General features: G+C 37.1%; 1 long non-coding RNA gene across 1 annotated transcript in view; it reads right to left on the bottom strand.

Annotated features, from left to right (window-relative positions):
• LOC147600989 (uncharacterized) overlaps window positions 1-24,822 on the bottom strand; it is an 85,617-nt gene that overhangs the window by 60,740 nt on the left and 55 nt on the right. The gene's annotated exons all lie outside the window — the stretch shown is intronic.

Genomic DNA, 24,822 nt, shown 5'->3' on the forward strand with positions numbered 1-24,822 from the left:
ATAAACCAATTAGAGGATTGGAAGTGCTTTCCTGCTATAAGCTAGAGAACTAGTTTACTCGTTCGCGGTGAATGAGCTAATTGACTACTAGCGAGGTGACAAGCTTTTTATATACCACCAGAGACAACTAGAATAGTCAGGCAGAGAATCTAATCTATTGCATAAGCATTACACAAGGACATTAACTGCCTCTTTCCTGCAGCAATGCCAAATTTAATTCAGATATGCTCTGGGTTTCATTATATCACATCCTGTGTTAGCAGTTAATATGCAAGACATAACTGACACAGGTTATATGTTAAGTCCTTATCCCAGTGAAAGCATATTTCTGAAGAAGCTGTCAAGGTACTAAAAGCTAACTTAGTAGTTTAACTACACTTTGCCTGAGGTCAAAAAAGGCTAGGAATACTGGTCTTCCTCCATTAAATCTTACTCAGAGTAAGTATTTACTTAAACATTTCAAAAGTAACAAACACTGTTCTAGAAATTGATGAACCTTGAAAGATTGAGAGATCTAGTTTAGACTGGAGCTTATTGTCAGTGATCAGCTGATGTATCAAGTCCACACTTAGCTCCTGCTCGAAGTGAATCTTCCTGTGATACGTCACTAATAAATTAACAAATAGCTCTTGTACAAACATTCCCCCTTAACCTCTGCTAAATCCTGCTTATCCCTGGAGCATGTCCCTGATGACAAGGTTGAGTAGCTGGAAAAATTACGCATCTGTTTTTCCATAAAAATTGAAAGGGTTTCAAAGAAACAATCAAACAGTAAGGCAAACTGCACTTGCTAGGCATGTTTTTTTGAAATCTATGGGATAAAATTGTAACTCTATCAATGTCAAAGGCAAGGATCCCTTGACAAAAAACAATATCAGTGGCCATGGCAGACTGGCAGATTCAAAGGCAGATCAAAAGGAGAGAGCAGAGGAAGCAGCCACCAAACATGGGTGCGGTATCAATTTCCACCATCTGCACATTCATTGGCTTTGCAAGGTCCTAGTTCCTTCAGAGTTCTACTGAATAAGTTGTGTACTCATGCTTTAAGAGAGATAAATAATATAGGATGGGAGCCAGAATAGTAATTGGGCTCTATGTTTGCCTTTCTCCCTTTGTCGTGTGTGTTTTTAATCCAAGTTGTTTACCCATCAGGCTTCCAAAGAAAAATTATATGCATTAATTGTGAAGAGTGCACTGTCCAGGGTGAACGTTACAGAGCATTAATAAGGGAAAAAATGCTCTTATATTCACTCTAACTCTAATAAATTGAGCATTTAATCTTCATTTGGTGTTAGAAATGAGATCAGATAAGGATCTAAGATCCACAAGACTTTCTAGCAAAAGAAAATGGGAGTAAAAACAGGCAAGTCAGAGCTTCAACTTAGCTACAATAGTCCTAGAACTTAAACAGTAATAGAAGCACAATGAGCCTAAAAACATAGAAAGCTCAAAGAAAAAGCACTGTATTGAGTCAAGTATGCAACAATCAGTGAGAGCATAGGCATGTTGTTATAAGGCAAGACTCAGCAGTAACCATCAGTCCACTTCCTTAAAGAGCGACAACACTTTGGCCAAAGGTGACAACAACAGAAACAGCCACGTTAGCTAACCTCCCTCTTGAGTGATGATCACACTGGATAAGCAGATCCTAGGGATTACATCTGGTTTAGATCAACAACAAGAGACAAAGGAATACCCTGGTGTATCTAATGGGGTGTGCATGAGAGCACATAATCTATTCCAGAAGGCTTACAGCTGCTTACATAAAACTATTAAATAAAAAAGTACATTTCATGCCACACCACAGTGTGATTTTTGAGAAGGCACAACCTCACTCACACAGCAAAACAAAGGTGAATCAGCAAATAATTTCAGGACAGCCCTGTACAGTCTAATCTTGCGCTGTGATTACGGGAAGATGAAAAAAGCATTAACAGAAACAAGACAGCACATAAGGCTGAGAGATAAGCAATTATTAGAGCAATTCCCGAATTATCTAGTACACTAGAGATAGTTAGCAACATGGTTCTCCAAAGTCACTATATAACGAAACACTATCTTCTGAGAATGACCAGATGTAAGAGGAAAAACATTGCACAATGTCTAGAAACAGTATCTCCCTAAACCAGTACAAACACAAAGGGATCCAGAAGGGAGACTCTAACATGTAATGCATAAAAGAAATAAAAGAACAACAAAATAATCCCAACAGCATTGCAAACAGTGACAGCTAATGGTTTTGTCCAGCAAATGCCTTTAAAGAAAAGGGTACACCACAGTCTGCTTATGTAAGCATCCCACAGAAGATGCTTTTCAGGAACAAGTCTCAAAATGTACATTGCATTTTCCTTAACTATGTCTCTTGGAAAAACATGAACTAGATGCCAAAACAAACTTGATTGTAGAACTGTGAGATCAGAATCTTTCCACAGGAAAATAAAAGCACCAATGCTTCCAAGCCAAAGCAGATAATGAAACTACAACTGTATCCATTAAGTTTGAAATGACAAATCTGGACATTCTACAGTTAGAAGAGAACACTCTATCCCAAGAGATCCATATAGACTGTGCTTTACCTGGGTGTTGAACAATCAAAATGCTAAGCACTATTACAAGGAGAGAATCAGTGAAGATAAATCTTAAATCAGGAGGAGATTTCCAAAATCACTCTTAGGTCTGTGGAAAAACAGAGGAAGAATTAAAGCAACAACCTTTTGTCCTGTCATCACAAAACAATGATTCTTTCTTCTGCTGCTAGAATGAAAACAGAAACTAGCCACAGGAAACAAAGTTTCTTAAGAGTTAAACTAAATCAGGAATATGCAAGCATGGCAGTAGTCACAATAGCAAATTGTAAGATTCAGGACAGTATTGTATTGAATCAAAGACAGCTAGGCGTTCAAAAACATCAAGTAATGCCTGCACATTATGCCAGTTCTGAACTTAACAATAAAAAAATCCTCTAGCACAATTTCAGCTGATTCCTCACCCTACAAACTTTGTGTATTTTCTAGTTGGATAGTGTCTAGTAGCATATGTCTTAACAACACTCTGCAAAAGAGAGCAGCACTGAGCACAAATAGAAAAAGCAGTTAAACCAGACTTGCATGTTTCAGTCATTTTCTGGTAAGCACTGAATTTCACATAGGGCTTGACCTTAAACTACGAGTCACTCTTACATATTCAAAATCCAAGGTGACTCATAACATGAGATAAATCATTTTCGTAGCAGATGAGGTTTCAGCCCTCAGTTGTTTATTTGTCTCAAAGGAACTTCATAATGGCTGACAAACTCTCCACTTCTGTGACTGCAGTTACTTTGCAAGGTGTGGACTACAAAAGAGTTGTTCACAGAACATATAATAAATGCATTACTTATATTAATTTTTTTTACTACAGGAAAGTGCTTACAAAAAGAAAAAAAATTAAAGAGCAAGAGCAGATGGAATACTGAACTAAGTCACAAACTACTGCAAAAAAGGCAGGACAAATATAATTATCAGAATAGGATAAAGAATTTTCAGAACCCGTTCTGAAAATACATGAGCCAGTTCCTTGACCAAATTCTAAACTGCAAGGAGGGACGTAAATACTGAAAAAAGTAAGACAGAATCAGAGTCAGTGTAAGGAATTCTTACTAGCATTCTCTCAGACAGGCCATGGTAAGAAATAAAAATTTATGTTCTATCTGGCTAGAACAGCTACTTTTCATAACAATCATTTTTTTTTAATTGCTGCAGTAATCAGGCTTTCAACACTGTTGATAATGAGGTGCTGGTAACAAAACTCTTTTTTTTCTAGTCTTTGATTGCAAGAGTAAAAAGCTTTTGCCAATCTTCTATTTTTCTATTAGACCTTTGATTTTACATGTGCCACATCCAATTCCACAACTTCTCTGGGCATATTGAGTGGATAAAAACAATAAAACAAAACAGGATTATTTGTTAAGCTGCATATTTTCATTTTGCCTGGTTGCCTTTCCACCTAGACTCTTGTCTGATTTCCCCACATCTAAAAGGAGAAGGAATACTGACGTTCAAGGGAAAGACTGCAGGAAAAACAACAGTGTTTGTGTAGCAGGAGTGACTTTGTCCTCCTTGGTTAACAAGCAAACGAAAATTAGCTATCAGAATATATATTGCTTTGAGGCATTTTCAGACAGATTTCCAATTTCTCTCTCTCTGTCATGATTAGCTCAGTAGGCAACATCTCACTTGCCCACACAAAACCACCAGTATGTCCTCCAGACCCACTCCTGATAAGGCGATATCCAACTGAAGGGAATTGGCCTCACACATTCCTGTTGGTCTATCCATGATCTCAAAAAGCCAAAATAGAAGTAAATAATCTTGAAGGATAAAGTTTCATGCAATCTACCCAAGCCTTTGTAAGGTCACTGGTTTTGTGTCACTTTTCAGGGTTTCATTATGCTTTCATCAAAAAAAAAACAAAAAACAAACCCAAACCACATATAGGCGTTAGCTCTGAGTAACACAGTGAGATAGACTGAAAACTGACTGGATGGCCAGGCTTAGAGGGTGGTGATGAGCAGCACAAAGTCCAGTTGGAGGCAAGTCACAAGTGGTGTAACTCAGGGATTATTATAGGGACTAACACTGTTTAACATCTTCATTAATGACCTGGATGATGTTGACAGAGTGCACCTTAGCAAGTTCACAGATGATACAAAACTGGGAGGAGTGGCTGAAACACCACATGATTGTGCTACCATTCAGTGAGATCTTGACAAGCTGGAGAATTGGATCAAGAGGAACCTCATGATGTTTAATAAGGGGAAATGCAAAGTCCTGAAGAAAAATTTGGAGAAGAATAAACTGAAGCACCATATATACCAGGGCCCAACCTGATGAAAAGCAGCTCTGCAGAGAAGACCCTTGGGGTCCTGATGGCCAGCAAGCTGATCATGAACCAGCAATGTACCTTCACAGTAAAGAAGTCCAACACCATCCTGAGCTTTACTATGAAGAGCATCACCACAGACCAAAGGAAGTGATCCTTCCCCTCTACTCAGCACTGGTGAGATCACACTTTGGAGCACCATGTGACCAGGTCTGGGCTCCCCAGCACAGGATAAAAGTGGACTTAATGGAGTGAGTCCAGTACAAAGACTATTGAGGGACAGGAGCATCTCTCACATGACAAGAGGCTGAGAGAGCTGGGACTCTTCTGCGTGGAGAAGAGAAGGCTTGCGGGGGGCAATCTCATCAATGGGTATAACGGGTTGGGCAGGGGTATAGCTCAGTGGCAGAGCATCATACATGCTCATTGCAGGGGGGGTTAGACTGGATGACCTTTAAAGGTCCCTTCCAACCCAAATTATTCTATGATTCTATAAATACTTGATGGAGGTAACAAGGATGAGGGAGCCAGACTTTTCAGTAGTGCCCAGGAACAGATGAAGAGGAAATGGGCAGAAATTAAAACACAGGGGAGTCCATCTGAACACAAGATGACACTTTTTTACCATGAGGGTGGTCAAACACTGACACAGGTTGCCCAAAGAGGCTGTGGAGATATTAAAAATCTGATGGCCATGGTCCTGGGCAACTGGTTTTAGCTGATCCTGCTCGAGCACAGGGATTGGTCTAGATGATCTCAGGAGTTCCCTTCCAAATGAAATGATTCTGTGATTTTCTTGATATCCAGTAAAACTAAAACTAGGTTTTTTGCAAGGCAATGCAGTACCCAGTACAAGGGGATCTGTTGCCAGAATACTTTTCAGCCTGCATATTTGACATACAGACATGAATGAATAAGCAAAGTTGATGAGCCAAAGATATCCTAAAAGCAGAATTTGTTCTTCAGATGTATTCAGATAAACTTCAGGGCTATTGTCCCTGTCTATATGAAAAGAAGATTGGTAAGGACATACTTCGGAGAGTTCTATTACACTCCTCATAGTGGATGATTATGTAAGTTGTATAGTATACTACTGCATTTTTAATAGGGAACAGACTGTCACCACCATCTTTTTAGGCAGAGACTACAATCCTCAGGCAAGATAAAAATCTGCTGTTTCTACCAAGTTTCTGCCAGCATTATGGAGCAAGCTGACTGGAAACTGCTGCCTGGCACCTAGAGGAAGATGATTCTTACAGCTTGCTTCACAGGTCTAGTAGGAAGACAGCTGAAACTTGGGAGGAGCCAGAAGCTGCTAATTTGCTGATTGGTGTTATCTTGTCTCTTTGCTTTATGCTTATGCCTTGTCAGCAAGGCAGCAGGGTTTAAAATTGTACCTAACTTATTTTCCAAGCCTTTGAGAACGATGACTTTGATACTGTGGATTTTGGCAAGACTGGAAAAACAGACAAACGCTTGCTATTTTAACTACAAAACATTACCTCTGAGTAATCTAGAGTACAAATTTCTAAAAGGCCAGCTGCTATATGTTATGCAACTCTTATCCCATATTTAATAGAATTTAAGGAATTTTACACACAGTAAGGAGATATAAAGTGAGACTTAGCTGTACAGGTGGGCTTTACAGCAGAGCAGCTAATGTATAATAAGCCTATACCATAGATTATCACTTATAATTTAAGTAAACAAATAATTACTGCCAGAATATTGGATTACTTGTCTGATCATTCATGATCTGCTGTTTTATCAACAACAATGAAAAAACTAGACAACAACCATCATTACTTGCAGATGTTTACAAGGAGGTTAATTTCAACCAGTCAAAAGGGATTTAATAATTAATATATCTAGAGATGTGAAGGAATCCTGACACCTCAAAAACTCTAAAATTATGTGCATGGAAAAGGTAAGAGTTGTACATACAAGTGATGAGGTGCTCTCTTCCTACAGAAAAATGGAGCTGAAAAGCTGAAGATTATGTAAGTGGATTAGGAAAGCTGTAGATTCCTCTCCCATCTGCTTTGTTTGCAGATTTTACAGTGCCTTGATGTTACAACAATAAATCAGGATGACTGTGTTTAGCCTACTTACTGTCACTTGCAAGGACAAATCTTTGTTAACCATCTCTACTCAGAGCAGAACAGAACAAAGGACCACTACAGTAAAGTATCAACATAAAGGCTGGATGATTTAATACAAACTGTGTAGCCTGGCAGGAACTTCCAGTATCTGGAGCCTCCTTTTTAACTTTCAGCATGGCAGAGAACATACTGCCCTGTTCTCAAACACTCATTTGACTTTACTACGGAATGCCAGTATCAGAACAACCACAGTTTTAAAACCACAGCATTTACAAAGTGACGTAACATGAATTCCACTTTGACTTCAGATTCTCAATATAGAAGAAGTCTTCTTACATTGTCTGCTTTTAAGGAGACAAAATATTTTAGGTCATGACACATGACAGAACACATGCTAGAAGAGACAGCCTGGAACTGAATATAAGCACTGAGTGCTTTGCAACATGGTGCTCCATGGTCTGTAACTTTACCTACTAAGAAATAGGCTATATTGGCAAAATACAAGTTGTAAAATGGTGACAGAGAGAAGGTGACATGAAACATGGAGTGAGAGACACATTTCCTTCATAATTACTTTCACCTGAAAAGGTGCAAAGATGTCAAAGTAATATTGATTGCAGTATTACAAAGTCCCCCACGGTCCCAAGTCCATTCATATTTTACCCCCACAACCCAAAGGAGACAGCAGTAAAAGAAACACAAGGAGGATAAAATCAACAGCCCCCAAGCCCACATGCCTGCGTGCCAGGGAAAGGGCACAGTGGCACAAGCCAGACAGTGGCAGCTCAACAAGTTTTAAAATACTCTGTTTGGAAATACGATGTCATATTTTGCTTTCTGATGATTTCTTTACCTTTAGCTTTAGTTTCAAACTAATTTCTTCAGGTTTATCATTAAGAAACTCTGTTCAACATGGAATTTCACAATCATAAAACCTCTGGCCTTCCACACACAGGTAAGATAAGGCGCTGTCATTGAGTAATCCTTCACCATATATAACTCTGCTACATTTAAAGCTATATATGTAATGTGCAAAGGAATGTTTATGAGTTGAATAGAAACAGTTCAGCAGAGTTAGACACCAGTGAGAAGATGAGACATTTAATTAGAAGCAATGTTTTGAAGAAAATGCAAATTTACCTGGCCATTACTGTATCACCAACTAAAAGGCATGTCTACCATGCAGGGAAGTGATAGGAGCTGGAGGCATTATAGCCCATGCAGCCACTGTAGTTTATCTGTACTCAGATCAAGAAAGTTAAATTATTAAAACCAAGATCTCTCTAAATGTACTAAAGTTTATTTCTGGCAGGGTCAATTAAACTCCATGAGCATCTTTGCTGACACAACTGGAGCACTTCAGATCATGAACTGTTTTATTTCAAGCTAATTTAGGTACTACATACTACACTGCCTTCTGGCATAAGTTATAAAGCAGATAATAATAACAGTCATACACCCTCAGCCTATGCACAGCACTTAGTGAAAATGTCAGCACTTAGTTACTATAGATACAGAAAGCAACGCATTTCCACATGTGAAAAATGCTCAAGTCGCAACCCACAGCAGTAAGGTTGTAATGTGGCTCACCTACAAGTAATACTGTAGTGGCATTATTAAAATGGTGAAAATCACACTCAGAATTAGCACAGGCTAATCCAACATAAACATAACCTCACAGCAGAACCACTGCATTCCATTCCTTCAGAGTGTCTGATGGATGTTAGTGTTGCATGAACACTAATAACTTATCACAACTAAACACATACCCAACATTCCTTTCTTTTCTTACGTTGGTGACTGATTCAAACTAAGGCCATCTACTGGAACTGAATGTTACACAATGACATAGTACTACCGTGGGTTATTTCTTTGCAAAAGGCATCCACATCCTTGGCCACTATATAACCGACTGCTAGAATGCTGCCCTGTCAGGACTTCTGTTGCGGTTCTGCACAGCCTCGGCTTCTTTTACAATGCGTTTTTACGACATGACCACTCTATCACCTGAGGAAGGATTTCACAGACATTATCACAAAATACAATGTTAATTTTACAGCTCTTTATCACTTCTTGTGGTTTTGTACCTAATTTCCCTACACTGTTCTTCCAATCAGGGAAGCATGCCTCTTAGAAACTATGCCAAGGAACTTTTCTTTAGAAAGAGCCTGAAGTAATTTACAGCGTATGTAAACCATGCTGAATGTTCCTTATGCCAGGGCAAGAGAGCTGTATTTAAAGAATGTGACAATTGCTTAACTTTGCAAGCATCAGTACAGGCCAACCTTGACTGGAAAGCAAAGACATTCTAGGGTTGTAATATTTAATTCTCTAGGTATGAGCTCAGTCGGTAGACCTAGATTTGAATATTTCACTGCTGAGAAGTCAGCAGGTACCACATTTAAACAGAGCACACAAATTAAAGCTATTATTATTCTTTACTAATTGTTAAGTTTCCAAGTGATCTCAGTATTTCACTGTAAAAGACAGGAATAATGAATTCTCCCAGGTTGAAATAGAAAATAAATGGGAGTATATCAGAGTATATTTTAATTCAGAATTCTTTTTTTTTCCTAAACTACACAGTAACTTCTCATTTTTCATTCACCTTTGCCTCTTCAGAAATACTTCTGTGATTGTGTTTAGTCTGTCTGTTGAAGAAACTGTCCAGTCATTAACAGATGGGTTTGTCGAGGTGACACTGCAACAGGCCATTTGACAGTGGACAATAATTGTAAATCTGAATCACACTATGAAAGAAATGGAGGCTGCAGATATAGGAAGTACGCATAACATGGACAAATAATTAATAATTAATTAGGATAATTTTATTATCCTAAATGATCCAGATCATTTGACTGTCAGTGAAATTCATGGTATTTATTGTGTTAACAGATATAACTATCAATGAAATTAGCTGATTATTTTTTATTAACCAGACATTGCATCAATGAACTACTGAAATAATGTGTAAATGGTTCTTAAAATGTCTATTTAAAAGGTTTGCAGGATAAAATACATCAATGGTACACTACTGAAATAATCTGTAAATAGTTCTTAAAATTTATATTAAAAAGTTATGCCAGTGCTATCTTCTGTAACAAGCAAGGAAATTCATACTTTAATTTAATAGTGTAGCATACCCTGAGGGGAGAAAAAGTATTTTCAACAAAGAGAAAACATCTGCAAAGACACTTATTCATAGAGGCATGTGATAAACAGACTCATGTGCTCATTAAGTTAAAAAAGAATAACATTCTTTTCTGATGAATTAACAAAGCTACCATGTATTATAACTTAATTAATCCGTGTTTCAAGATTTCTTATTTATGTATTTGTTATGCTTTGGTTTACTTTTGTGTATTAGCCTTTTCGGTGCTATAACATAATTCTGGTTTGAAAAGCAGTCAGCAACATTTTTAATTTCCACCACAAGTAAATTAAGCTTCATTAACAGGTAGACTTTCTTCTGTGTAGCACTCTTTCATCAAAGGTTAGAAAGGTTATCGTGTGGATAATCTAGGCAGTCAGAGGACTGAAGATCAACAAATTGCTTATTTTTTAAAAAATTTTCTTATGTAAGTATAATGGCTGAGATCCAGTTCTCCTACTCTGAAAGCTACTCTGAGTCAACAACGCGGTAGACATTTTGGAGAAGCTACAACAAACGAAAACTATGAATTCTTGTTGCTGCCTTCTATGCCTTACAAAAAGTTTGTTTGGAAAAAAAAATTCACCAAAAAATATTCCAGAAAATTACTTGCAAAAAGATAATAACTAATGAAATATGCTTTTTCCTTTGACTTTTTTTGGACATCAAATATGCTGTCAGAAGGCAACTGGCTAAGCAACAACTAGCAGGGTCATACATGTTTGCAGAGGTAACATTTAGAATTGCAGGCAGGAAAGCAACTAGAAGAATTAAATAAAAATAAGGTCGATAATTCTTAGTCTGAAAAACAGGAAGAAGTTTCTTACATGTTTGGACTTCTGTTAAGGGACTGTTTCTCAAGGTAACCATTTGTAACTCACATCCTGGGACACTTAAAGCTCAAAAGCTGAACTCCAACTCAGTGTAGAGCACAGCCTTGCACGGCAGAAACCCTTCTGCCTTCCGTGGCTGTATAGCCGAGAGTTACTGGATATGAGCTCCCACTCATCTCCTAGGTTTAACAAAGAATCAGAATCAACTGTTACAGAATCACTAATTTGTTTAGACACGTTCCTCCTTCAGCCATATTTTAGTCACACCACAGCCTTGGTGAATGCAGATCGCTTGACAGGAAAGTAAGGTAAGGTTTGTGAGACAAGTATTGTCTTCTACGAGACCAGTTGATACAGTTGGGAAAAAAAAATACAAGTTTAGAACATACAATTATTTGTTCAGGTTTGAAATGATAAATAAATGATAAATCCCAGTTTATCTTACTTATTTTTAAAAACTGGACAATTTGAAAGAAAAATGTGATTCCTTTGTGGCAAGGGAGAGCCAATGAGGTAACTAAAAGGGCAAAGAATGACAGAGAAACAGTACTGCTACTCGTAATATTAGAGGTTCTTGTGAAAGACAAATAAAATGATGCAGAAACGATTAAAGATCTTAAAAAAAATTAAACACATTTAAAAAATCATCATGGAATTCAAGTGTCATGAGACAAAAAAATGACTACTGCTTCCAAGAAAATATCACAATTTTCTTGGTAATTCCAGTCCAGATGAAAGAGTGATATATTAACACTGAAGAACTGTACAATAACTGAGCCCTGAAACCACTCAGTATATCATTTAACAGAGTTCGGCAAATTATATCAGGAAATGCTTAAAAAAAAAGTCTCTCTCCTCCCCAAGACACAAACCACAGATAGGAGAAAATTCTTTGTTAGCTTTACTTGTTACAAAGGTCAAATATTCAAAATTTGATTCAATTTCAAGTTGTTAAAAATTTTTGTACATTTTAAATTTACATCTTTTAATCTTCTTGTTTTCTTATTTATTTTTCTCCAGAGTTAAATAGTCAATCACATACGCAACTAAAGGACCTGGCATGTAAATCCAAGGTGCAGCAGGAAGTGACATAGGTAATTCATTAAGTAATCTGATCCTCTACTCAGTCAGTGTCAGAGTGGTATTCCTACTAAAATAGTATTTCAGAAAGCAGCATTCTTCAGGTAAGACTAAGATTCTTGTCCTAACAGCTTGTGTAAGTGTTAATGAGTTTTTGGGAAATTAGAGATGTCCATTCCAATGTTAAGAGGTGAATCTCAAGTAAAGGTGTATTTTTTTGCTTCTCACATCTTAATACTGCAATATCAACCAGACTCTGTGCTTTACTTCTTGTCCTAAGAAGTCATGTTGCTGACATACAGCAGTTTGTTCCACCCAAAAGTAGGGGTAAAAAAACCTCCAGTGCTTCATAAATTATTTACTAAATATATCTAGAGAGGAAAGGTATATATAGAATGCAAGATAAATACACATCTTAAAGGAATAATAAAAAGAAGTGTAACTTTTTGTCAACAGCTTGCAGTATGCACTGTCACAAGTATAATCAAAATCCTAGCTGTGTCTTCAAAGACTGAAGTCATACCAACACAATTCCAGAAAGTCCTCTTGCACTACTGCTGGAAGCTGTATAATGGAGGTATTCTTCATGGTAAATCTTATTTTTATTGCTCTGTAATAGCAGCATTTTTCAATGCTGCACTTACCAGTGTTATGAAGAGGGAATGTGCTAACACCATTTGATATCCCCTGTTTTGAAAGCATTTAGTACTAGACAGTGCTGCGTAAGACAGAACAACAAGAAACACCAAAGAGCACCAAGACCAGGAAGGACATCTGTCAAACATGTCACATTGTTTCCCTTATATACCCATCTCATAATGCAAACTCTGACTGTACTTATATTATGTTGTCGTAAATTAGTTTCCTCAATTGCTATGAAAAGTCAAAGTTTTTCTGTGACTTTTCTCTTTCCACAGAGTTTCACTCAGGCAGCCATTGGTCCATCACTAATATTATTCCAGTGAAACCACATTATCATGGCATGAACATGAGCTGTCAGAAACCATGGATTTGCACAGAGGCTTTGGGAAATCTCTGAGTAGGCTTTATTATATGGGAAAACAGACTGCACAAAGAAACACTACTCAATAAGCCAAAATTTAAGATCTTAAAAGTTGCTACATCTAAGCTAGTGAATGCTTTTTGAGAATACAGAACTCTAACACTTTGCTAATATGAAAACCTTCTTTGAGGGATAGTTTAGCTATGATAACTATTTTATTATGAAAAAATATATTTATTTCACAAAGATCAGGTATTGATTTAAGAGTTCTTACAAGTACAGAATATGTATTCATATTACTTAAATAGACTGTAAACCGACGATGTTATTTTCCTTACTGAAACCAGGTTAGATATATTGTAAGATTCCTGTAGAACACTAGAGAATACCTCAACATCTTAATTCTTCTATTTATTCTCTGCCAATTCTTCACTGAAATGCTCTTGCATACCATCCTTGTATTTGCCACCATTCTTTTCTTTGTTACACATTTTCAGCTTGTACACCTCCCTGTAACTGAGTCAACTGATTGCTAATACAGACTTATTAATTTGGCAGTGATGGACGCAGTTGCATTTTATAAGCTCCTAGAAAGCTGTGGAATTTGATGACCCAATCATTCCTCACAGGCCTACACTTCTTTTGGCATTAGTTTTCTAACCAGAACTTGTTAGATAGGTTTCCAACTGGCAGAGTGAATTCACATTGCAAAGACCACCCTGAAATTTTTGCTTGGTAGTTTGCTTGTAATATGTGCTGCAGTAGATAGTATTTGCGTGGTGAAAATAGTTTGCTCATTTGGCACAAAAAGGTATGATAATGCCATTCATCAGGAAAACATACAGATGGCAGTTGGATTGTCTCAGCAAGTATTCTCTCTTTCAAGTGAAGTTGTCTTGTCTGTTTTTCATGATGATTCATCTGATGCTGCCTGGGAGGCAGCTACAGTGTTAAGAGCCTAGCAGGGACAGAGAATACAGCCAGGGCAGGCATTCCAGGACTTCTCTGATGTCCAAATTTGCACTTTTAGTAAAAGCTAACACATTTCCAAATACATTCTTGCCTATTTTGACTTCCTTTCCCGAGATCTCTGTGACATCTTTCATTCTGTTGTCATCTGGAAACATTTTATGCTTTTATTTGAACATAAGTTCATAAATCTCTTTCAAAAGAAGGATCATTCCGAAGACAATTCTTGAACTCACTGTATCTCCTCTCTTGCTTTGTGTATTCAGTATGTCATCAGGAAAATCTTTAAGACTGACTGGTTGACAGACTGACAAATTTTACCTCATTAGTACTCAGTAGATTTAGCCAGTCATCTTCAGCACTTCAAACAATGTTCTACCAATATAAGATCTTGCTTTTCTAATTCTGAATATCTGAAGATTTGAATGAGTCACATAGAATTATTCAATGGTATGTTTCTCACCAAGTTTAAAGATATTTCAAACCTGAAGTGAAAAAGTAATGTGATATAAACTGCACAAAAACTAAGCATGAGATAAAAAAGAGTGGATGCACAAGAAAAATAACACCATCAAACACAATTTGCATTCTGGATGTTATCTTGAAAAAAACTCAGCTTTTGAAATATTACTATACATTGAGAAATCTACCAAATAATACAATTTACTTATGTAAGATGGGTTCACTTCAGAAGCAGTTTATTACCACCTGCACTAGACTAAATGGAGTAAAATTTTCAAATAAGAAAAACCACTTAAAAATATTTTCTCCCAGTTAGTTACAACTAGAGTTTTTCTCCATAAAACAAAAATGATAATGAACACAATTATTTTAATATACTGCCATACAACAAATAGGTAATCTACCCACCAACCACCCCCGCCCCACATAAACGATATTGTTTGAATATCAGACATGCACAAACACAATACGTTTTCTATGGTTAAGACAGAAACTGAACCACAAAGATAGCTTGCGCCATACAGTACAGGAGATCTACAAAAGAGGCAGGAATAAAATTCAACTCTTGCAAGCCTCTGTTTTAACCACATCATCCCCTTTAAGAATTCCCTGTAATAAAGAAATTTCTTTTGATACAGGCTTTTTTTTTCTTTTCAAAAAAAGCTCTAACATAGGAACAAACACTGCTGATTTTTTTTTTAAATGCTTTCAGATTTATGCTGGCCTAAATGTGAACAGAAGTTACCCTATAAGTTTTAGAAATGCTTGGCTAGACACCAAACACTGCACTTACATAAGGCTCTATAATCACCTGACACTTGTAGCTGCCTTGCTGATTTTCCAAGAATTTTAATCCTCTTTTCCTGAAACTATCCCTTTAGTGAGAAAATATCTTTATTCTATTACTTATATGCTTGCTTTGGAGACAAATAGCTTCATTTATCAAACAGGAGAATAATATTTTCCACTCTCAAACATAAGAAATCAAGAGATTTCTTTGTACAGCAAAGTACAAAGTGTGGCTTGTCATATAAAAGGGCCCATTCCTAAACTGTGCAGTCCTAGGCTGTTTCTACCTATTTAAAAGCCTTTCTGCAGAATAATGGAGCTTCCCAGCTCTTCCTTCCTGCCAGACAGATCATCATGCTAGTAAGTAATGCACAGAGCTGGTACACAGCAGTTACAAGATGTGAGAACAGACCAGAGAGAGCTGCTTGATAGTTGGAGGCAGAAGTAACTTTAACTTTCTATTATTGCAAGTCTGGGGTTTACAGCATGTTTAAATATAAAACTAACCTATTCACTTTGCTTTAGTTCATATTTTATGTCAGATATAAAATGTAATGGGTCAAATCCCTCGCCCCATGAAGTCAATGGAAGTTTTAACTACAGACTTCAAAGAAAACAAAATCTGTCCCATTGTTACTCAAAATGTTTCTTATTAGTGACTACACAACTGGAGCTATTCATTAACAATTATTTTGATGTCTTTTTTTTGCATGTGTAATTTACACTTATATCATTTGTAATAATTAAAGGTCACTAAAGTGACAACAGAATGTATTAAGAAATCTCTGAACCACAAATTGTGGGAAGCCAGAACAATACTCCAGAGAATTATCAATTCACTTTAAAAAGGATTATTGCATGCTTTCCTTACAACAGAGTAACAGACTGGTTCGGATTGGAAGGGACTGCTGGAAGTCTTTGGTCCACCCTCTGCTAAAAGGAGGGTGAACAAGAGCAGGTTGCTCAGGCCATATCCAGTCAGGTATTTAGTATTTTCAAGGACAGAGACTCCGTAAGATCTCTGGGCAACAAGTTCCAGAGTTTGACCACCCTCACAGTAAAAAATATTTTTCTTATTTTTTCAGTATTTCAGTTTGTGCTCATCGCCTCTTGTCCTACCACTTCTTTGCAGTGGTGTCACCTTATAGTGGTAAGTATATTGGGGGAATATTTGGAAATCTCCACTATTGCAAAACCACCAGTGTAACTCCACTTCAGCTGTACAAAAGATCACTCAAAATATCATTCACTGTCAATCACTAGTGTGTCAAAACAAATTTAAATTCCCACCATACTCCTACATAAGCACTTCCTACTATTACCCCTGCAAGCAGTTTTTCCCTAAAAAACAGATCTATCTTATAACACTTCAATACAGTTTGAGGTTCCAAAAACCAGAAAAGGCTTTTCATACAAAAGGGGTGGAGGGTGGGTGAGGAAATGAGCTGTGCCTAGAAAGTCACAGCAAATTCTTAGAAGACAAGTTTTACTTGTGTAGCAGCATGATCCATAAAGTAGGAGGAACAAGGAGGAGAGCATGTAATTAATGGCTGGGAAGAGCCACTGACAACTCCACAGCAAGTACTATTCTGTGCCTTCCAACACTTTCCTCCCTTAACGTCAGCAAAGCAACAGGAGGAAGGGGCTACAAGCTGTACAGAGTGCTGCAGCTCTGGCACAGATGGAATAGACAGCAACTGCTCCCAGCAGCCGAACACCCCTAGCATCTGCTTCCTTTGCCTATGCCCAAAGTCAGTCTTCAGTGGAAATTTCTCTGGTGCGAAACTTGTGGCTATACTAGGCATTCCATTGTTGTAGCACCTGTGCTGATAGAATGGATGAGGTTAAGAGTAGAGCAAAAGGAATATAACAGTGCACAGGGACTCCTATTGCTACGGCATGCCTTTCTGCTCTGACACAACACAAGTGAAGGCCACCAAAGAATGGACAATGTAAGGACAAAAGGCAGTCGCTTAAAAGTAAGTACAATGACAAGAACATTTTTCTATGTGAACATAAATGACTCCATACTCTTACCTAACGCCTGACATGCCCACAATCTCCAATAGGAATGAAGCTTTGGTGACCCAGAACTGAGCTGCCTTCCACAGGGATTATGCCAGTCAAGCATGGAAACTGTCCTGTGGGACTCCTGAAATTCACTCTGACAACAAACCAAAAGGAAATAAATATAAAGTTGCAGTTATTTATTAAAATTCTTGCCTAATTTAAACAGTTACGCATAATGGAATGAAAACAGTTAAGAAATGAATCTGTTGTTCCCTGTTACTAAAAAAATAGTTTATTCCTTGTGTTGCTTTAAATAACTACACTATTCTGCTAAAAAAAAAATGAATCTCCTCAATAAAAAATAGTTTTTAAAACTTCACTACCAAGCTTACCATACTAAATATTTGAAAAACTGGCAACAATCTCTATTTCTGTCTTTATCTTCACTTTCATAAAAGTGCAGTTCTTTTACATCCAAACACATATTGCTTCTGGGATGCATTGTGTGTGACAGGAAGTAATCAGAAAATTGCTTAAAAACATCAGTTTTATGCAAATAGAGCTGACTTCAGCTTCTTGCTTGAAAGATTTTTTTTTACAAATAATGGCATTGTTATGCCAATTTTCTAGTGAGAAAACTAAACATAATTTCAAACTATGGTATTTTGTTTTCTCCATCTCATCTGAAACATTGTTTCCAACTAGTTTATTAAACACTGAATATATCTCAAATTCAGCACATTTACCAAGTTAAGCAGGAATTCAAACTTCCATTCCTTCTCAGGGTCAAGCCTCAGGGCACAAAAACAACATCTGCCTGGAGATCTGTGAATTTTCTTCCGCATCGTGAGAAGTACATTCTGGCCAGAGAATCTAGCTTGTACAGCAGAACAGGCACATCAAGCCCCTCTAAAATTCCCGTATGGTACTGACCTAAAAATGGAATATGCTGAGAGTTTAATTTACATGAAATAAAGCATGTTAGGTCAGTTGTTTAAAAATAAATAAATAAAAATAAAACAAATTTTAGAGATGTGTGTTTGTGTGCCCATCTCTCTGTATGGGCAAAAATTAAAAAATAAACTTTTGAATTAAAGAAAAAAAAGAAATTGGACTCTGCTTTAGGAAAAAAAACTTCCTCATTTCATTCAGCACTACCTAACACTTTCCACAAATAACAACAGCATTTTTGATAAGCATCATGAATTTGCTTCATAATTAATTTTTATTTGCTCTTCAGCATCTTCAGACACTTTTTCTGTAGGGCCTGTTCCTAACTCCAAGAGCCAAGTAGTGGAACTACCAGACAGTGTCTTGTAGCAGGAGAAATAGCAGTGGCTTCTCAAAGCCGTAGGTACATTTTGACAGGGTGGTGCTGGCAGTTTGTAATATGGGCTAAAGAAGGAATACAGGTATGCACACATAAGACTTACTAATGGAACTAATCTAATGCTGATTTATTTTGAGGGAAGCTCATACACATTATAAACAGTTCAAAAGATCCTTTTTTTTAAATCTTTAACCTGTAATATGCAGTAGTGATCCTGACCAGAAGACCACTGTACATTGAGGAGCTAGTGACCCATACAGCAGTTAACCTGAGTAGGTCCATCAAGCCTGTGCTGCACATCCAGTTTGGCCTTCAGGCCTGCGTTGTGTAGCACATAACCCTTGGCCACATGATAAACCCAGCCAGATCCTTATAACCAGCAGCTCCCACTTGGTACCAGTGATTCCACCAACAGTGTGTCCTTCCCTTTACCTAAAAGTGCAAGGAGTGTTCTCATGTGAACATCATTTCTGTCTGACAACAGAAATGATGAATCAAGCTGTTTACTTGTAAGCTAAATAACCAAAAGGGGGTAAGATTTTCTAAGATAGAATCTGCACAGCATACTGCACACTAATAGTAGGGAAAATAAACTACCAAAATTTCTGGAATGCAGAAAAGCACACTGTACCACTTCTAGAGGCAGAAGAACAAACAAGGGCAAAAGTAGTAATTATTTTTTTTACGTTTAATAGCACTTACTACTCTCAATTTAAAACTCTACTTAATTTCTTTCAGAAAACACTAAGCTTCAAAGAAGCTACTGCAAACTGTTTTTAAAAAAGTTGTAAATACTTTGTTCACAAGTACCTGCATATATTTTCATGTACATATTTTGATTTTAATAGGATAATGACATGAGAATTGTAGGAATGAAGTATGCAGTGGAAACAATAGTGGAATCTAAGGTGAAACTCAATATTCTGAAAACCAAAATTTTCCAAAAAATCAACTGACTAGAACAGTTAAGACAATGACATTGTACAAAGTGCTTATTTAAAAAACAATAACCAATCATTCTATAGGTGTTATTATTTTTTAGATAAATCACCTTAAAATTATAATTTTAAAGCAAGATTTCTTAAAACAGTCATTCTGGGGAGAAACTGTTACTTACAGTAGGAATTGATAAAAGCATTATGGCTTTCTATTGAGATCTATGGAAAGGTAGTCATTGTCTCAAAATCAAGCAGTACTAAGACTTGTTTCAGATTTACTGGTGCATGTTATCATTCATATTCTTCTGTCTGGGGCAGGAAAGGAAGGATTAGAGATTCATAGAATCATAGAATGGTTAGGGTTGGAAGGGACCTTTAAAGGTCATCTAGTCCAACCCCCCTGCAAGGAGCAGGGACATCCCTGACTAGGTCAGGTTGCTCAGAGCCTAATCCAGCCTGGCCTTGAACGCTTCCAGAGATGGGGCCTCCACCACCTTTCTGGGCAACCTGTTCCAGTGTTCTATAACCCACATCGTAAAAAATTTTTTCCTCATTTCTAATCTAAATCTACCCCCCTCTATTTTAAAACCTTCTAGTTATCATTGTGCTTCCAAAACACTGTGGACACAGGCAAATCTGAGCTATGGTACAATCTGAATGCAACCCATATTTTACTTTAGGTGACACTAGAACGTAGGAAAGTAGCCACATCCATGACTTGCCAGCTTTACACCATCTGGAAAGAGGTGATTTCAGTGAGAAGAGGGACAGCTCAGTCACACTAATACAAATATAATCAAAGAGATTTGCAGTATATCTTTGGAAAACATAAGTGAACTACCTTCTCTTTGCTTCCTCCTCCTTCCCAATAATTATTTATTCTACCTAAATTTCCCTCCTCAAATACCTGGTATTTCTCTTACAGTGTAAGCCCTTCTCAGTGAAAAAGCCACTTGGATAAATTAGACTACAGGTTGGATCTTTCTTTGCTCACATTTCACTATTCTTGACACAAGGACTCTGATACACTGTAATCTATCAGTATATAGCTTATTCTGAAATCTTTCATTCTGATGTATTATTGTTTACTTAACCGTAACAGTTTACTTAACTCAGCTACTCTGAGATACCAATTAGCCCTACAATCAGTAAAACCTGCTTTTAAGCCTGGAATCATTACTGGTTTGACTATTAATTTTGTTAATGATACTGCAGAACTCAAGAATTCTGAGAGCCTGTTAGTCACCAGGCATTAGTACTGTAAACATCAGAGTATTCCACTCCCCTTTTTTATCAAGGTAATCCAAGTACCAAAAAAAAGAAAAAGAACCTCAGAGCTGTTTTGTTTGTTTGTTTGTTTTTTCAATAAATGTTTAAATACAGTACAGAAAAACACATTGCATCTTCTTGTTTCTATAATTACTAACAAATATTAACATATAATCTACATAGTTAACTTTTGGCTTAGATTTATGGCCAGGAGTTGGGGTGTTAAAGCAGTACCGTCGGGAGGATGAAATATTACCAGAGTGATGAAACCTGACAGAGTGAGCCATACATCAAATCTCCACAGCTGAGAGCCCCAGGATGCAAAACAAGTGCTTCGTAAGAAGAAGGCTCTGCAGTGTGTCACAAAGGAAAACAATGACAACAGCTTGTTCAGGCTGTCAGCTCTCAAGTAAAGGACAGGCATGAACTAGGTATGAGGTGGGTCTCTCACATGATCTACAAATACCAACCTAGCAAAATGCAAACGTGAAACAGATCCAGCATGCCAACAAACCCTGCTGAAAAACAGCAGAATAAGCTGTTCACTTAAAGCATCATGATTTTTTTTGTTAGAGGTAGAAATACAAAGATAAATAGAATATATTATGTGATTTAAAGAATACTCTTATATGCATGGACTTATCACAGTCTTTCAGCTCTTGTGAAACCCTTCCTGGACAATCAGGAGTTGAGGGACACAAATAACTTAAAAAGATCCCTAAAATGTAATGCTTATACACAGTATGACTAGAATAGAACACAAGACAGACAGAATCCATTTGGGATGAGCTACTTAACCACAGAGCCACCTGTGAGAAAGTGCCACCAGCCTAGACTCATATGACTGAAACTTTGTACTGCTGCATGGACAAATTATGTCCAAAATATGTTGGAGGGGAAAAAAAAAAAAAAAAAAAAAAAAAAAAAAGAAGAAGTTTTACTCTGCTTTTTCAGGAACAGAAATGAAATGAAATGAGATGTTCTTTTCTCTCTACATAGGTCATACAATGGCTCAGTGTTCTGATGGAGATTTGTAACAAGTTGAATCCCTCAGGAGTCCGTATTGGGACCAGTACTGTTTCATATCCTCATCAGTGACACAGACAGTGGGATCAAGTGCACCCTCAGCAAGTTTCCAGATGACACCAAGCTTAAGTGGTGCAGTTGACACACCTGAGGGATGTGATGCCATCCAGAGAGACCTGGACAAGCTCAAAAAGCAGGTACATGTGAATCTCATGAGGTTCAACAAGGCCAAGTGCAAGATCCTGCACGTGGGTCAGGGCAACCCCTGGTATCAGTACAGGCTGGGGATTCAGAGGATTCAGGATTCAGAGCAGCCCTGCAGAGAAGGGCTTGGGGATCCTGGTGGATGAAAAGCTGGACATGAGCCGACAATATGCGCTCTCAACCCAGAATGCCAATCATATCCCGGGCTGCATCACAAGAAGGTTGAGGGAGGTGATTCTGTGCCTCTGTTCCACTCTCGTGAGACCCCACCTGGAGCACTGCGTCCAGCTCTGGAACCTCCAACGTAAGAAGGACATGGACCAGTTGGAGCAGATCCAGAGGAGGGCCACGAAAACGATGAGAGTGATGGAACCCCTCTCCTATGAAGAAAGGCTGAGAGAGTTGGGGCTGTTCAGCCTGGAGAAGAGAAGGCTCTGGGAAGACCTTACTGCAGCCTTTCAGTACTTAAGAAAGACAGAGTCAGAATTTTTAGTAGGGCCTGTCGCAATAGGACAAGAGATAATGGTTTTAAACTGAAAGAGGGTAGATTTGAATTAGATATAAGCAAGAAATTTTTGACAATGAGGGTGGTCAAACACTGGCACAAGTGGCTCAGAGAGGTGGTAGATGTCCCATCCCTGGAAACGTTCAAGGCCAGGTTGGATGGGGCTCTGAGCAACCTGATCTGGTCGAAGATGTCCCTGCTCCTTGCAGGGGGGTTGGACTAGGTGACCTTTAAAGATCCCTTCCAACCCTAACTATTCTACGATTCTATGATTCTATGATTTGTGGAGAACAGACAAAGATCAGATACTCATTTATTTATAAATACAGTGAAGGAGCAAGATAGGTAGAAGAAAGACTGAAACACTAAATGTTCTTTACACAGTCATGCTGAAATGAAGAATTTGCATGCTCACTTCTCTCCTGAATGATCCCGTGCTCTGTTGAAAAAAGTAACGGTCTCTAAATTCAATCTTGTCATCTGCTATCTTTGGCAGAAGTGATATAAAGGCGTACATTTCCTCCACTATGCTTGCAGGAAAGGCTGAAAAAATGTAGCTGTGATTGTCCAGCCTATAGTGCACAACATGCTGCGTAATGCTACTAATGTTCAAGAAGCAAATAAGATATAAGTAATATTAAACAGGTACACAAAAAGTAGAAAGGGGATATTGAATTGTCAGAATAAACTGTAATATTAATCTTGTTGCTAAGAGATAAATTATTGCCAATTAGGCCATTAATTAAATAAATGTTTTCTGACACTTTAATTAAATTTAAAGTAATCATTTTTCGTCCAGCTCAAATTTTCTTCACATAACACTATATTTAGTAAAGAGTACTATTCATAGTCTTTGAAGAAAATTCATGTATTGTCTGTTCTCATCCACAGGAAATAGTTGCTCAGCACTTTAAAACCTCTGAATGAAGGATGCTCATTAGATAAGGAAAAAGCAGACATACGTGCAAACTCTATAGAACTCTATGAATGAGAAATATCTAAGATAAGGAGGAGTTGCTTCTCTGATCCTAAAAAGTTAATCTAAGAAGAACAAGTAAATCCAAATTTTGTACCTATATCAACTCCTTTTGATTTTTTAAAGACTAACTTTATCATTAACTACCTGGAAACTCAGTGATTTATCTAGTGCTAGCAGCACTGATGCACACTGTCCAGCTGTAGGCGAAGGTACTTGACAATCACGGTCATTAATAGTATTATACCCCATTTCAGCCTCAAATCCAGCCCAGTAGTAAACAAGTATTCTTGTTTCCCCTCACTTACCACTACAAGTAGGCTGCAAAGTATTTTCTGATTTCTACATGTGTTTCTTAAAATTTATTTCAACTGACTGAAAATCTGAATTTAATTCCACGTTTATTATTGACTACCCAGAAAATAAAAGTTTTTTCTCAAGATGCTAGATGTCAAGAAGAATAAGCTTTTTTACTTCTTTTTCCCCTTGGTTTACAATTCGGTTAAACAATACAGGCAAATATTATGTAATTACTCTAATTTTTCCTCCTTTTTTAATTGTATAAAAATAAACAACAATAATTATTAGAAATTAAAAGAGAACTCTCCTATTTGGCAAAATACATTCAAAACAAAATATATTTCAATATAATTTATCTCAGAGTATGATCATAAGTAGATGCAAAACATCCAACTTGATAGCAAGGGATATATTAGAGAATATATATATATATATATATATATCAGGGAACATGTTAGAAAATAATTAGTGAATATATAAATAGATATCAAAATAATTTTTTCTTTAAATATCTAATTATAAGACAGAACACACATCCCAATCATTATCTTTTACTTTTGCTATACATTCAAAAATAACCAGCTTGTACTTTTTCTTTAATGTGAATCCACTAACACCTAGAAAACAAATTTTAGTATATGCAACATAACTATTAGCTAACAACTTTCAGCTGAAGGAAAGCATCCTGATAAACTGAAAAAAATGCTCACTTATTTGCTTTTTGCACTTTGTAAGTTATTTTTATTTTAAAAATCCTGCTTTGTTGAAAGTCTTTTTAGTACTTCCTTAGCCATTATTCTGCTTTTTGTTCATTATTCAGTTGCAGTCCTGCACTAAGAGTTTTAACTTCAAGAATAAATGATTATTCAGAGCCCTGTATCTCTTTAAATCTAGTATTTCAAGCTGTAAGAGCATTACTATTTGAATAATTACAACATATACTAATATCAGAAAATATTCCACTGAATATTAAGCCAGTTTATATAAATCTGTTGATTATATGCAACTCTCCTAC

Source organism: Chlamydotis macqueenii, chromosome 4, assembly GCF_036417535.1.
Source record: "Chlamydotis macqueenii isolate bChlMac1 chromosome 4, bChlMac1.mat, whole genome shotgun sequence".
In the NCBI taxonomy this organism is placed as follows: domain Eukaryota; kingdom Metazoa; phylum Chordata; class Aves; order Otidiformes; family Otididae; genus Chlamydotis; species Chlamydotis macqueenii.